The sequence below is a fragment of the Atheta coriaria genome, unplaced genomic scaffold (genome assembly GCF_025399875.1).
Source record: "Atheta coriaria isolate IRGN ID8LTWV9N9 unplaced genomic scaffold, Caltech_Dcor_3.1 hic_scaffold_3_pilon, whole genome shotgun sequence".
Lineage (NCBI taxonomy): Eukaryota > Metazoa > Arthropoda > Insecta > Coleoptera > Staphylinidae > Dalotia > Dalotia coriaria.
In genome coordinates this window covers 4540695-4556393 of record NW_027045445.1, presented here as the reverse complement: position 1 = coordinate 4556393, position 15699 = coordinate 4540695, and the positions used below count along the sequence as shown (strand labels likewise).

Sequence of the window (15699 nt, the reverse complement as noted above, 5' to 3'; positions counted from 1 at the left end):
AGTTAAAATTACCATAGAAATAATTTATAAAGTACTTACAATTCCTAGACGTCAATTTTGATTCGCATAAATTGAATCTATTGAAATGCAAACAATGAGCACGTAGCTTTGGAAGGATTTTCAAGACTTTCCCAGCGAGTCAGTCATGATTTGCATTTAAACTTTTACCTATTGAATCATTTCAGTAATTGTGAACATATCAAGGTCATAATCACATGCCCGGCACGTTTCCGAGGGTATTTACGATAAATTTACGTGCTTGTGAGTTTCCGGCTTAACCACAGACGGCAAACGAATGAAACGATACAAAAAGGTCGATATGGACTCGGGGATCCACTTACTGTGAATACAATCCATGTAAAGTACGGCTAATGTGACTTCCAACTCCGAAACTCTAAAACCACGCTTGCCGTTTCCGCTTTTCCGATTCGCAACAAGATCATTAAGCTCTTTTATGTCCTCCTACTCCATCCACGCATATTGCAAAGTCGTTATATTTTTTGTTTCCTATATTCTTTCATTGCTTACAAAAAGGAAATCAAGTTTTATTTTTTATTTTTTTATTTTTTTCATTTCCTTTCAACGTATTTTTCAAATTTAAAAAGATGATCCACTCGTCGTACGTGGGATGCTTCCATTGATAAATCTTCTTTTCAGTAAGTTGTTTATCCGATCACTTTATATTTTGACAACCCACGACTAACAGAAATAGATCATGTCAGTAACAGGTGACTGTGAATGTCAGATGGGAATGCGGACCGGAACCGAACCTAACCTAAATTCCCACGAGTGAAAAACTCATATGTCCACGATTCGGAATAAATGTGTGAACATTTGTTTGTGTTTTTGTGCCAATGACACCTTTGTTTCACCCTTTTTCCCTTCGAAAAAAAATTCCTACGTTTATACATAAAAGTTAGAAGGTTATCCAAGTTCAGAACCAAAACAATTGAATTTTTCCCCCCGAAAAAAATAAAACAAAACAAAAAAAAAACAAGAAAAGGGTTTTGGTTTGCGGTTCCAATCAATTACCCCCAAACGAATCATTGACACACTCTTGAATTCAACTTCAATACCCCCCACACTTTGTATTTCCGATTGAAACAACATTCAGTCATGTGTGCGCTAGATTTCTCTTGATTCCGGTTGTCCGGTGAGCTAAACTAAACCCTCCAAAATTTCCGCTTCTATAAGTTGCGTGAATCGCATGTTTTCGGGCGTCAGAGGCAATAAAACGTTAACGGACACCGGAGAATATAACCATTTCTCCGGTCATACCGCCGACGGTTTAATTAAACCCCACGACGCCGGCGACGTCGAGAAACAACGTCGGCGCTTCAAGCTCGCCAACGATTAATGCGGGTGTTACGTTAAATCATTATTGTCACGCTGTAATTGCTTCAACATCGCTTTTTTTATGACTGGTTCACTCGTCGTATCAATTATATTGAATTGCTTACATTTCTAATAAGAAAATAAATAAAAAATTTGGAAGTGGGCCAAAATATATATAATCAAGTAGTAATTTAATACAGGGATGAAATGTAATCTATTTGGTTTTCTGATTTGTTTGCTCATGGGAAACAAATCGTATATTTAACCCTTTTAGAGGAATATGTTTAATATTAATTCATATATTCGGAATTTACGATAATATTTCGATGGATATTATATTACGATCAGGTTAATATTATTAAAATAAATATTACTAAATTCTAATATTATTATATATTTGATTTATGCGCATTCCATAATTATTCACGGAAATATTTTTAGTAAAATTTTTATTTTTTGTTCAAAATAATTTCACGCACGCCAAATGTTAATTTCTGAGGGTTTCATTAGCCTAAACAAATTATAAAGGGTCTAATTATATCAAGGTGTAAATGAAGCAATTTGCTTGTCGCCATTTTCACGTCACGTCTCGCAGGAAAAGACAAGGTTAACGCAGGAACGCGAAATTTCTTCGAAGCCTTCAAAGGACGACAACAAACCAGATAAATTACTTAAATTACTTAAATTTATACAAAGTCAAAAAGTAACTTTATAATTAAACGAATTAAAATATTTATTATTAAATCTTTTGACGCAATATCTTTGTTTATTTTATTCGGTTTCGTTTGACGTTTTTCTTGATTTAGCGAACCGTACGCATTGCGTCCATCATCGAAATTAATGCAGTAATTGAAAGACAAGCCTCCGAAATAATTGAATAGATTCTCGCCACGTGTAAACAATATCCGACGGGATGTTTATGGAATGTTGAGAATTACGGCCGTGAGGAGCTCGAAAAAGCCGTCGCTCAGCAATACTAGAGGACGAGTACTTGCGTCACACGACTTGAATTGAATTGAAATATTCGATTTTTACGCGTTTAATGTTAACAAAAACACGCTTTCAGTAAAAACAGGATTTCGGCGAAAATACTTTTGCCTACAGATTGAAACAATAAATTATCGTAAATATTATCCAATCACAATTCGTGGAATAAAAGCAAAATAAAACTTCTTTTCCACTTAGGAAATAAAAAAAATACAAAAGAAAATATCCAGGATTAATTACGTTGAGAGGAAAGTTATTATTTTATAATTATGTAATAGCAGCAGATTGAAAAAGAAATTATTTTTACGAGTACGAGTATAGCGATGCGGAAATATTAAAATATGAAATGTGAAATGTGAAACGCGCAAGTATTTGCATTCGCTACGGGAGAGTAATTGCGAAAAGGTTTTAATTAAACATTAAAATGCCAGCAATGAGCACACGCAGGATTAAATCACGGCTCATTATTAAATTGTATTTTGTTGCAAAATAGATAAATAGTTTATTATTTAACCGCACGTATGAAAATTGTGTGAAAACTTTTTAAAACAAAAAAAAACAGAGACCAGGAATTAATATTCAAAATGTAAATGTAAATCTGCTTTTAGTACCGACTCGCATAATATGATGATATATTTCAATTATTATGACACTTTATTATTTTGTTTCTCGGGGAACTATTCGTTATAATTATGCGGAGTACTTTGTGCTCTACATTATTTTATGCTTTTTATGCATTTGTTGTGCATTTTTGTAGATATTTTCTAGGTTATGTGACTTAATAATGACATAAATGATACAAATTGACAGCGTGGAGGTATTTTTGCTGTGCATTGTTATTTTTAACTGGAAAATGAAGAAATAAAGAGAAAACCGGAAGTTTTTAAATTAGGTTATGTTGGTTGACATTATATTTCATCATTTTTCAGTGAATTCTAAAAGTACGCTTTATTTTGAGTGTTTATTTCATGAAATTATAAAATTAATCCATTTAAAACAATTTTTATTGAAATTTCAATGAATTTCAACAAAAATACGAATTTAACCTCAAAATTGACGTGTAAAGTGACCTAACCTAATTTCAACCCTATTATTTAGGTAATATTTCATGAAATTGCAAAAATAAATAGATTTAAGACTATTTTTATTCAAATTTCTATGAATTAAAACAAATAATACGAATTTAACCTCAAAATTTATGTTTAAAATAACTTAACCTAATTGCAACATTATCATTTAAGTAATATTTTATAAAATAACAAAAATTAATGAATTTAAGACAATTTTTAGCAAAAACTTCAGAAATTCAATCAAAAAAAATACTTTTTTAACCTCAAATTTGACATTAAACGTACCATAACCTAATTTCAACACTATTACACCAAATATAATAGCTATGGCTTACATCTATTCTATCCACTCCTCATTTCTCACTTCTTAGCTTAGATCTTACACCTTTTGCACCCACTAAAAGGAATACCAAATCATGTGTTCCCTCGAGAATCCACCGCAAAGGATATGGATCAAACGGACCAAAACCGACGCCAAAATTCGCCCGCCTCCTCAGCTGAAACTATTATGCCCTAAGTAGCTCATTGCGACGCCTCAGCTGAGGTCCTTGATACTCTCTATTTCAATGTTTCAATGTTTCAATGCTCAATGCTCACTGTTCACACAAACCTCAAGGACACTTTAGCGGCTATTAAGTGGAACCAAACGCGAAATTACAACCAACAAACTAACACATCCTACTACCTACAATAACATCATCTATCATTGTCTTTAAATAGCAAATAATTAATGAATATTCAATCATGCAACGTGTAAAATAATAGACAACGTAAAATAGAATATTTGTCATTTGAAATATTTGTCACTAGAAAAACATATGTAAATGTATACCGTATTCTCGTATTCCAGCAAAATCAACACCATTCACATTTTCACGCACGCACTTTGTCGATTTCCATGTTTGAATATTTGTTGTTTTCCTGATGTGATTTTTTCTAACCGAAAATATTCTCTACAGATGTAGGTGCCAATATTTTCCAAGTTTCGATGAGATTCGTCTTCGATCTCTTCCGCTCATGATTTATTCCGGTTGAAATTTTCGTTGTTGATGCAAGTGAAAGATTTATGAAGAGAAAAAAACCGTCAACAGATTGTAGCGATTTTATTTACTACCACGTTCACAACTTTACACTTGCTGCCCGTCCTTAAACTTTACATTCCGCACGAAATGGTAATTTTTTTCGTGTAAACGTGCTTGCAATACGAAAAACGAAAATAAAATAACAAAAATTTTATTTTTTTATATTTTTATGAATTTACTTTAAGATAATTCAGCAGAGTAATTTTAATTTAAATTGTTTTGTATTTAATTATTGAAATGATAATTTTAATTGTCGCGTTGTTCACAATTCGTGAGATTCGCGTGGACGCGCGTCGTTGTCTGCGGACGCGTTCGGACGCACTGTTTTCACACGGCGGCGGCGGCAGTGGCGGCAGTAGCGATGGAGGCAGTGGAGGCGGCACACGCAGTTCACATCACGTGACACATGGCAAGCAACAATCTGAACTTCTTTTTACTGAAGCAGGGTAATGTACGGCGGAAATATCGAAAAAAATGCGTAAAAATCTTAGAAATTTAAATTTTTATCAAAAAATATTAAAATTACAATTAATTTTTTTATTTTAAATATTTTATAGATAAATAGAACAATGATCTGAATAAGAATTAACTAATTATATTAATTATTATGCATTTTATAATCAATTCTTTCCAGTAAAAACATAAAACACGATTTTTCTAGAAAAAAATTTGAAAAAATTAAAAAATCTAGAAATCTGAAAGTATTTTTAGTATTTTTTTAATAAAAATATATTACTAATAAACACAACTATGTTCTTAATAGAAATGAACTAAGAATATTCATAATTGTTAATTTTATAGCCAATTTCGTTTATAAAAACTTTAAAAACTCTTTTTTTAAAGAAAAAATTCATAAAAACAAAAATTTAAAAGTTCAAAGGTTGTTACTTTAAAAACCACACAAAAAATACCTTTCAATATTTACCATCAATCTGATAAAACTTCCCAAAGTCGTTGTGAGGTGTGATTTTATCCAATCTGTGTTTGCGTTTCACCTTCATGCCAAGCGAGATTATTCGTCAAAAAGTTTTTAATTCTAACCAAACAAAAAAATACATATCAGGACGTATAGATAATTTATCCGTTGTGCACAATCAACACTTCTAATCTGACACCCAAATATGGATTAAAAATGATGCGATAATAACCAAAACAAAGAACGCGATTTTCACCCACACGAAACGCATCGGAATAAAAAAGCACCAGCGTGATGCTAATCAAGCGTGGAATATTATCATTGACGGTATCTGTGCAGCCAACAATATTGTTACCTTTTGTGCTTTTGTTCCCCTGATCACCCAAGCAGAGGATTTCACACGTCACGCACAAAACAGCTCAGCGCTAGAATAACATTAGTAGTTTGTAGTGTGTAGTTGAGTTGTAATTTATTGAGGCTTAAAAATGTGTTTTTCAACCATTTTTATATTTATATTAATACGTATGTAAATGCTGGTGGATGTGCGGAGTGTTTCGTGACTTGTTTCCAAACGATTTAGATCAATAACTCACTGATGAAGCGTAGTATCGTCGGCAAGTTTGCGCCGTGCCAATTCGTGCGTTTAATGTCACCGCAGACGGAATTAATTTCGTCTATTTAGATTGCAGATGCTGAGGAGATACAAAATGTTGCAAATTACGACGCGTTTATTTTTAAAATGTGATATATGTGTTTTTATTGCTTTAAATTATATAATGGAGCTTGTTTTATAGGATTTGGTATAAAATTTTGTGTTTTGAGGTTTAAATAACCTTAAAATGTAAATTTTGACGTATGGACAACATAACCTCATTGGAAAATATTAAATTACTTTTATAATTTTGTTTCTCTATAAATATTTTGATATATTAAGGATTATTTTGGTATTTAAAGCAAAAACTAACTTAAAAATCTAATATTTTAGCAATTAAAAATGTTTACAAACGAATAACAGTAACTATTGACTAAAACTCAACTAAAAATATTAATTATTATCAATATTATAGCAAATTTTATTCATAAAAAATATAACAGCTTTATTTTCAAGAAAAAAATATTTAAAAACTCTAAAAACTCTAAAAACATAATTTTTGACAATTAAATGACGTGTGAACAACATAACCTCATCTGAAAAAATCAATTTCTTTAATAATTTTGTTTCTGTATAAATATTTTGATATTTGAATGATTATTTCGCTGTTTACAGCAAAAACTAATCTAAAAATCAAAGATCTACAGTCATTTCTGAGTTATAAATAGCAAAACTTTATATATACATTTTTCCTACTTCAGTAGTCATCAAATTTGTTTATTGAATTTAACGTTTTAATAATACATAAAAAACATTTACATTTTTATACATTTCAAACATGTTTATTGCTTTTTACTTAAGTTATAAGCATGTTCAAGTGAAATTTCAAAAATAAACATGTTCGATACTTTTACCGCAACTCAACCATTGGTCATTTCTACGATCAATATTCAATACTTTTAAGAATTTCAGCAAAAAACTTTTGATAGCTCAAAACCTTTCACTTCCAACTAGGCATTGTTGACATAAGAGTCATAGCATAATTGTGATTGAACGATGTAGCCGCCTCCTGCATTCCTAATCGACCCATAAACCCGGAAAACTGTTCTCAAACATGCAGGGTAACAAGATTACCTACCTTACCATACTCTCACAATTTCCCTAAGTGATAAATCATGTATGTTACGCAAAAAATACAAAAAATAAATCAACCATTTACTTGGAATCAATAAATTTCTGCTTCATTTCACCACGCTGCTAATTAAGTGTAATTTACGTACGACTACCTACATGTTTCTGCAGTACTCGTATGTTTCGTGTTTAACGTCTTTATTCCTTGATGTTTGGTATTTGCCAAATTTTCCAGGGATTCTATTCAGTAGAACTCTACAACTACAGAATTCAACTTCAACTACGATGCTACTACTACGCAGAAAAGAGAATTATTATGATTTTTATTTATTCTCCGTTTTTTTTTCTTTTTGCGATGCGCTCTCACCAGAGGCGAAAGTTTCAACACTGTCTACCGCCGTTCCACGACCACATCTATCTTATTTCTTCCCTTACGCGCGTTGTAGTATATATTCATACTAGAACCCGAGGCTAGTAGAAAATCCGAACATTTGAAGTTCTCTCCGGCGCTCGCGATTCCTTTGACGTTCGCCGTTTACGCATAAACATGCTACTGATGTGGGTATAAACGCGTCGACCATATTTTCCGGTTTAAAGTGTTTTATATCATTTTTTGACATGTTGACTTTCGGCTATAAATTATTTATTACCGAGCGATTTTTCCACAACCAGCTTTCCAAATGACAGTTTAAGACTAAAAATGTAACGTAGGCAGCACGTAACACACAAAAAAGAAAAAGAAAGTATCTACATAAATCATAACCAACAAAATATTTATACGATTATACTTTTATAGGTTAACGAATAAGACGTAACTTCCATTCAGATGACTTTGTTTTATGATTTTCATTTAACAAAGAGTCAAAGGAGTGCAGTAATAAAATATTATCTGCGAATACCTCAAGGCTACGACGTACAGAGCAAGATATTCGCCAATATATTTTTTATGTCTATCCTGGATAAGAACCCTTCGTACTCTGTATTCTATAACACATATTATTCATATTTCTATGCTGTACATTGGGTTGCCTACGTTTTATGACAAACCTTTCATAACCACATAAAAATTCATTTAGAATTAAAAGGGTTGAAATAAATCCTGAAACTGCGCATGCGCAAAACTTTTCGGCTCTTATTCACTAGAACCATTAAAAGTAATTTATGACACTGGTGACTTTTCGACCTTCAAACTCATTTGTATTGTCCGCAACTATAATTTTTAAGCTACACTTTAAACTTGCACAACTTCCATTATTAATCATTTGAGGTTATGTTACGCACATTAATTCGTGCTGCGAAATAAATCCACAGCTTCCCATTGTCAAGAAAGAACGCAAGAAACGACTCAACGCGAAGTCTTTTCATATATCTTTTCATATTCGACGCGAAACACAGAAAAAAAGGTTATAAATATACAGCTAAAGAAGATGGAACACCAGAAATACGAATAACCTTGGTCATATTGTCTTTTTGCTTTGTTTATGACCACATTCCATTCGGGAAACTAATATTCTCCAATCGGTAAACCAATATTATTCCACCTAGCACATTGAGACTGAGAAGTTTAACCTCAAAGTGGAACTGAAACTGCACGCAACCCAAATGACGTCGGCGGCGGCTGTGTTAATTATAATTCGTCTGTTTATTGAAATATCTTCCATCTGACTATTCTCTAATATTGTTTTCGTGATTGTGTGAATGCTGAATTGTATAGATTGTATTAGATCTATTTGTTTTGGCATGAGACGTGCCTGGTGGAGCGCGCGAGTATAAATATTAACTCCGGCACGTTTTATTTCGATTATTTACCAAATTCACCGCCGTGTAATTAAATTTTACGAGGAGCGTTAACGCGTCGACTTGTTGACGGCGTAAGAAAATTTGATTTCGAAACTTTGCGCCACGCAATGACTTCTATTATTCGGTGCTTAGCGAATTTCGCGCGTTAAGGATTTTGTTAATAACTTACTCTGCTTACCTACGGTGTACTTTTGCGCTATAGCAAAACTTTTGACTTCTGATTTTAAGTCTGAGGAAGAATTACAAATTAGCGTGCTTGGCTTTTCGCTGTTTTGATACAAAATTAGATTTTAAGCTTCGTTTTACTTTCAGCAGGCAAAAACAAAAACAAATTCATTGTTTAAGTTTAAGTTTTAAGTTTTCAAAATAACAAATAAAAAAAATTGATGAATTAATCAATTGTTTATTCATTTATATTTAAAAATAAATTATATTTATATTATTATGGCTTTAAATTATGTAATAGAGCGAGAGCCAGTGACGGCCAGACTTTCGTCATTTTAGGAAAGATGAAATTTTGTCTATGTGTGTCTCCAATACAGGTAAGAACGATTCCCAATTATGAAACCTGGATCGTGGTTCCTTTGGCAGTTAACAGCCAACAAAGATGTACAAATGATGACCTCAAATTCGTTATTTTAGCAAACTCCATTTTTACATATTTTGTTCGTAACATTATTACAACATGCGCTGCTCATTGCCAGACACCTGGTATGGTTCCAACCCTAGCCAGACACCCCTAAACTATAATATTTTTTAACTTTTTTACTTTCGTTATATTAAGAAAGCTGAATTTGATACATATTATGCAGAGAGCTATGAAACTGTGTTTTCTTTGACGCCAGACAGTTTGGTCGGTTCTGTCATCCTGCCAGACGCATTGAAAGTGTATAAGAGTTGTAAAAGTTAAATTGTTTAAACATGAAATTTTCACATAATAGTAATTTTATTTCAACAAATCTTTAATAATTTTCATCATTGTTCTCGATACCGCGACTGAAACCGCGACTGAAAGAGCTCAAAAGTGCAATTTTTCAATTTTTGACGTTTTATTTCAATTGCTAATATCTCGTAAACTAAAGGAGATAGAAAGGAACGAATAGCCAAGATATCGACGACAGTGATGATTATTATTAAATATTTGTTAAATTAAAATTACTATTCTCTGAAAATTTTATTTCATATTTTATATTTTTATTTTAACAATTTAACTTTTGCAACTTTTATACAATTTCAATGTGTCTGGCAGGATGATAGAACCGACCAAACTGTCTGGCGTCAAAGAAAACACAGTTTCATAGCTCTCTGCATAATGTGTATCAAATTCAGCTTTCTTAATATAACGAAAGTAAAAAAGTTAAAAAATATTATACTCGTAGTTTAAGGGTGTCTGGCTAGGGTTGGAACCATACCAGGTGTCTGACAATGAGCAGTGCATGTTGTAATAATGTTACGAACAAAATATGTAAAAATGGAGTTTGCTAAAATAACGAAACATAGGTCATCATGTGTACATCTTTGTTGGCTGTTAACTGCCAAAGGAACCACGATCCAGCTTTCATAATTGGGAATCGTTCTTACCTGTGTTAGAGAAACACATGGACAAAATTTCATCTTTCCTAAAATGACGAAAGTCTGGCCGTCACGGGCTCTTAGTCTATAATATCACATGTTCTATGAAATTTGTTATAAAACCGTGTGTTTTGACACTAAAATAACCTCAAAATATAATTTTTGACGTGTGAACAACATAACCTCATCGAAAACATTGAATTTTTTCAATGAGATTGTTTCTGTATCAATATTTTGATATTTCAATGATTATTTTGCTCTTTGGGGCAAGAACTAACCTAAAAATTCTTAGATTTCAAAACCCACCAAATTTGTTTATTGAATTTAACATAATTTCGCAGATTTATGGCAAAATTAGATTTTAATCTACATTTTCAAAGTAAAAACAAAATTAATTTTTAATTTATAAATTTACAAAGCAAAGAAAAAATACATATTCTTTGAATTATCCAATTGTTTATTTATATATACCTAAAAATAAACAAAATTTTTGTTTTAATTAAAACAGAAATATCTGCGCTTGATCATTACGTGATTTAATTAATTTCCAATTAAATGATATCTCCACCGATACGAGGTTCATTAAAAGCGCACGTTTTCGCTTCCATGCTTTGCTCATTGTGCGAAGGGACAAAAACAAACCAGGTAAAGCCGTTGATTGCGTGGCGACCAATCAAATCGTTGTGAATGGCTGTGTTAACAGGTCCTTTTCTTTTCGATGCCCGTTTCCTGCTCTAAACATTCCGGAATTGTAAAGGTGTCAGGGCATAAAGGCATCTCACATGGGGAGAAAATACCTTAATTAATTTGTTTTACAACACTTTAATGAGAATTTATCAAATTTCACCATTTATAACATTTAACTCAATTAAAAATTAATGTTATTTGATTAAATGTATTTAAAAGTAATTTTTTATGCTTTTGACGCATTATTAATGTATTGAAATAATATTATTATAAGTATTATTTAATTTTAATTATTTTAATGTAATTATTTCACTTATTTATTTACATTTTTGAATTCACTGTGTTGTGTTTACAAACAGTTAAAAATTCATGTTTTGTCATGTTTTACCCTAGCGGTTTTATCAACTGTGTTGATAAAAACAAGTTGATATTTCGACTACGGCGATATATCGATATTTAATGTAAATAAGTGCATCGCAACGCCATCCGTGTACAATTTTATAAACTAAAATAATTCTCCATTCATAATTCTCATATAAACTCTTTAATTTACCATTTTAAGCCCTATTAAGATATATTTTTGTAGAAAAAAATAGCCTACCTGTTTCTCCATATTTTAATCTATCTCCATACCAAAATTCATTAATATAGATTGAATTGTACACCCGTAAAACGTCAAATTACTTTCGTATTTCGTGTTTATACATAATTTAATTTAATTTCAAATATACTGTGTAAAAACCTAATATTCCAGTCAGGTAAATAATTATTAAGTAAATTAGTTTTATGAAAACTTTCTTTCGCTAGTAATACCACCGTAAATCTAAAAAGTCGTCAACTCGTCAGGCAAACTGAATCCTTTATTGGCTTTTTCATCCCGAGGATTTCCGACGGACAGACAGATGTTACCATTCGGTCGGTAAAATCCTCGCGAAAATAAAACTCAACAAAAAGCACGCAAAAAATGATAGAATCACTGCAGTCATCTGGATATTTCAAGGATAATGCCAAATGCGATGCGAAGATTCATTCGATGTGCTCTCGAAATTTCGAAAGATTTTTCAGGTGCGTGATTTTTCTGTGCGCGAGAAATAAATCCGCAAACTTTTTAGGTTTTTATTTGCATTTATTCCATTCAAGTACATATTTTAGTATTTGAATAATACATTTATTAGAAATTCGCAATTTGCAATTTGCCGGCATCCATTTAAGGACGATCGGCATCGACAGCTGTCGAATGCGAGCCACGCTTTCCCATATTTTAATATGTTATCATACTAAAATGCCCAGCTATACCTAGATAGCAGATATTTAATATTCAGGATTCGTTTAATTTCTCTCCAGAGGTAAATTCGTCCTTCGGGTGAAAAATCAATCCAAAAGATTTTATACATGAAACTGAATTTACTTATTTAAAGTTTTGGATTTAATGTTATAAATGTATTTATAAATGTAATTATAAATGTTCCGCATTAATATTTATTAATCACTAATATTTAATTTTTAATTTTAATTATTTAATGTAATTATTTCACTTATTTATTTACATTTTTGGATTCAACGTGTTGTGTTTACAAACAGTTTAAAATTCATGTTTTGTCATGTTTTACCGTAGAGGTTTCATCAACTGTGTGGACAAAAACCAGTTGATATTCCGACTACGGCAATATATCGATATTTAATGTAAATAAGTGCATCGCAACGTCATCTGTGTTCCCTACAATAAACTAAAATTATTATTTCTCAATATAAACTCTTTCATCTTCAATTTGAAGACCTTTTATAGTATATTTTCGCAGAAAAAATAGCTTATGTATTTTTCTATTAATAAATCAATCTCTATACCAAACGTCATTAATATAAATTAAATTGTTCCGCCGTAAAACGACAAATTACTTTCGTGTTTATAGATTTAATTTTATTTATTCTCAAATATGCTGTCAAAAACCGTAATATTCTTTCGATTTAACAACAAACTCTTTATAATAACAAAATAAGTACTATTTGGTTGGTTTTTATTAATTTCCTCAGTGTAACGACGAAAAATATTTTCATTTCGAGCAATTATGAACTAGAATATTTTTTTAAAGACATGACATCGATGGTAACATTTGAAATATTATTGTAATTACGATCCCAACATACCTACAAATTGCAATGCAAATTTATATAACTTAAGCACGATTTTTCAGCTAATTTGTTGGGGTGCACAAGCAGTTACAACAAAATCATTTAAACATAACACAAGTGAATACAACTGAGCGACGCGGAATTCATATAAAGACTTCAGGAAATAATTACCAGCATTACTAGAGTAATTGAGTTTATAATCAGCGCAACAAAAGATTAAACTGTTGCCTATCCACGTAAAATCTTCAATATTTGGTTATTTTTTATCCTTGTTGTAACAAAATAAAATATCTACATTGTATTAATAAATAGTGTAAAATCTATTTTTAATTTTAACAAAATAATTAATTTTGTGTAGAATTTAATGCTTTCCAGTTAATAAGACTTACGCTCCGCACCTACACACTCAACACTCAAAAGCTCAAAGGATCAAAAGCTCCCAACTGTCACTTCCCGCTAAAGCAGAACACTTTTCCCGCTTGCATGCGTTTTAGTTTTGCGAATGTAAACAGGTAAACACAAATGTAAATGTGTCTGCTGCAACTGCAGCGACAACTTCTTGCAACAGTAGAATGTTTAGCAAACAGTCGGAGATCAAAAGTAAACTTATTATAACTTATAATCAAGAGTCACGAATGATTATATTCACTTACGAGTATACACTTCTATGCTGCGTGAAATTATAATTTATTGAGCAAATCAGGAAGTTAAATGTTTATATAACTTATTATAATGTAAAAAGTGATTATTTTGCACAGTAGTGCAGAAAATGTAATTTTTTTCAGACGTTAACAAAATAATTGTTAATAAATTCAATTCATTTTTTAATTCAATGTGTTGTGTTGTGTTTCTAAACAGTATAAAATTCATGTTTTGTCATGTTTTGCTGCAGTGGCTTTATCAATTGTGTTGACCAAAACAAGTAAATATTCCGACTACGGCGATGTATCGACATTTATTGTAAATAAGTGCATTGTATCGGCATCTGTGTTCAATTTGAGAAACTAACTTCGATTAATTCCTCTTATAAACTCTTTAAATCATTATTTTACGCCCTTTTAATATATATTTTAGCAGAAAAAAATAGCCTATGTGTTTTTCCATAACCTAATCTACCTCCATACCAAAATTCATTAATATAGGAATTTATTAATTGAATTGTACACACGTAAAAGGACAAATTACTTTCGTGTTTATTCATAATTTAATTCAATCTCAAATATACTGTGAAAAACCTAATATTTCAGTATAAAACTATAATTTATTGCAAATATTAGAAAGGTAAATATTTATCTAATTTATTATTGTGTAAAAAGCATTAATTTTACACACTAGTACATTAATTACAACTTTTACACACGTTAATAATCAAAAAATCTAATTTTTGAGATAAAACGATAATTTACTAAGAAAACCAAGAAGTTCAAGTTGTATATAACTTATAACAATATAAAAAATGATAATTTTACACACTAGCACTCAAAATACAACTTTTCCACACCTTAATAATCAAAAAATCTAATTTTCCCACTTTCTCAACGTTTTATAACTAGTTTTGATCCTATTTCCACTTTATACTTTATCACCACCCTATAAAAATAAAAATGAACCTCCACATTTAAATTATCCTCGCAAATAAACCCCAACTTTTATTATCACACATGCACTTTTATTTATATTTCTCTTTTAGCTAAAGCATCACTAACATGAAAAGCTGCACGATGCAGCATCACAGTAACACTATCACCTAATTCGTTTCAACTGCTTTAAATTCGCCGGATTTCCAGCTGCCGCCATTGAGCGCCGCACGACGTAAAAAAAGATAAATAAAAGCGGAGATTAGAGACGAACGCTTTGGTGCAAATCCTTGCTCGTAACTGGTGGAGTGGCGAAGGATTTCGATTTTAGGTGGGGTTTTATGCTCCTTTTTGTGTGATATATTTTTTTATAGGATACTTAAAAGCGCTGTTTTGGTTATGCCTTCCTGCAAGACTACAAGGTCGCAATTTTCAACAAAAGTTACGAGTTATTTTACAGATGTGAGAATGAGTATTAGATTATTTTTATAAAAGTGAAATACAAACCATTTTCACTGCTATTAAGTTTAGGAAAAGAAAATTGTACATATTTTAACCACCAGATGGCAATATTTTAAGTTTTACTTTAGGAAAAAGTAAAAATCATTGAAAAATACATCATTCAAAAGTTTTAAGTCATAATAACTGCATTTTAAGTAGTTTCTAGTCATTTTTTCCATTTTTTATGTACAACCAGCGCTTAAAACTCAAAAATACAGGTTTACCTGACCGTACGCCTCACCTGAATAGTTTTACCTTGCCCTACCAGTACAGCTGGTGTTTAAGTAGACTTAGACCATGGACTCAGTAAGTAATCAAG

At 31.3% G+C, this 15699-nt stretch overlaps 1 protein-coding gene across 3 annotated transcripts in view; it reads right to left on the bottom strand.

The window, feature by feature from the left end:
• Positions 1–15699, bottom strand: part of LOC135803553 (G-protein coupled receptor dmsr-1-like) — a 29614-nt gene that overhangs the window by 13077 nt on the left and 838 nt on the right. The window contains exons 2-3 of one of the 3 annotated variants that reach the window (XM_065317199.1): positions 5400–5510; positions 4225–4910 (exon numbers count right to left, since the gene is read on the bottom strand). The exons of 1 other annotated variant lie outside the window; for it this stretch is intronic. The gene's annotated coding sequence lies outside the window, so the exon portion shown is untranslated. Of the gene's footprint in view, positions 1–4224; positions 4911–5399; positions 5511–15621; positions 15696–15699 lie in introns of those variants that run through there. One more of the 3 variants, XM_065317200.1, reaches the window with a different exon arrangement.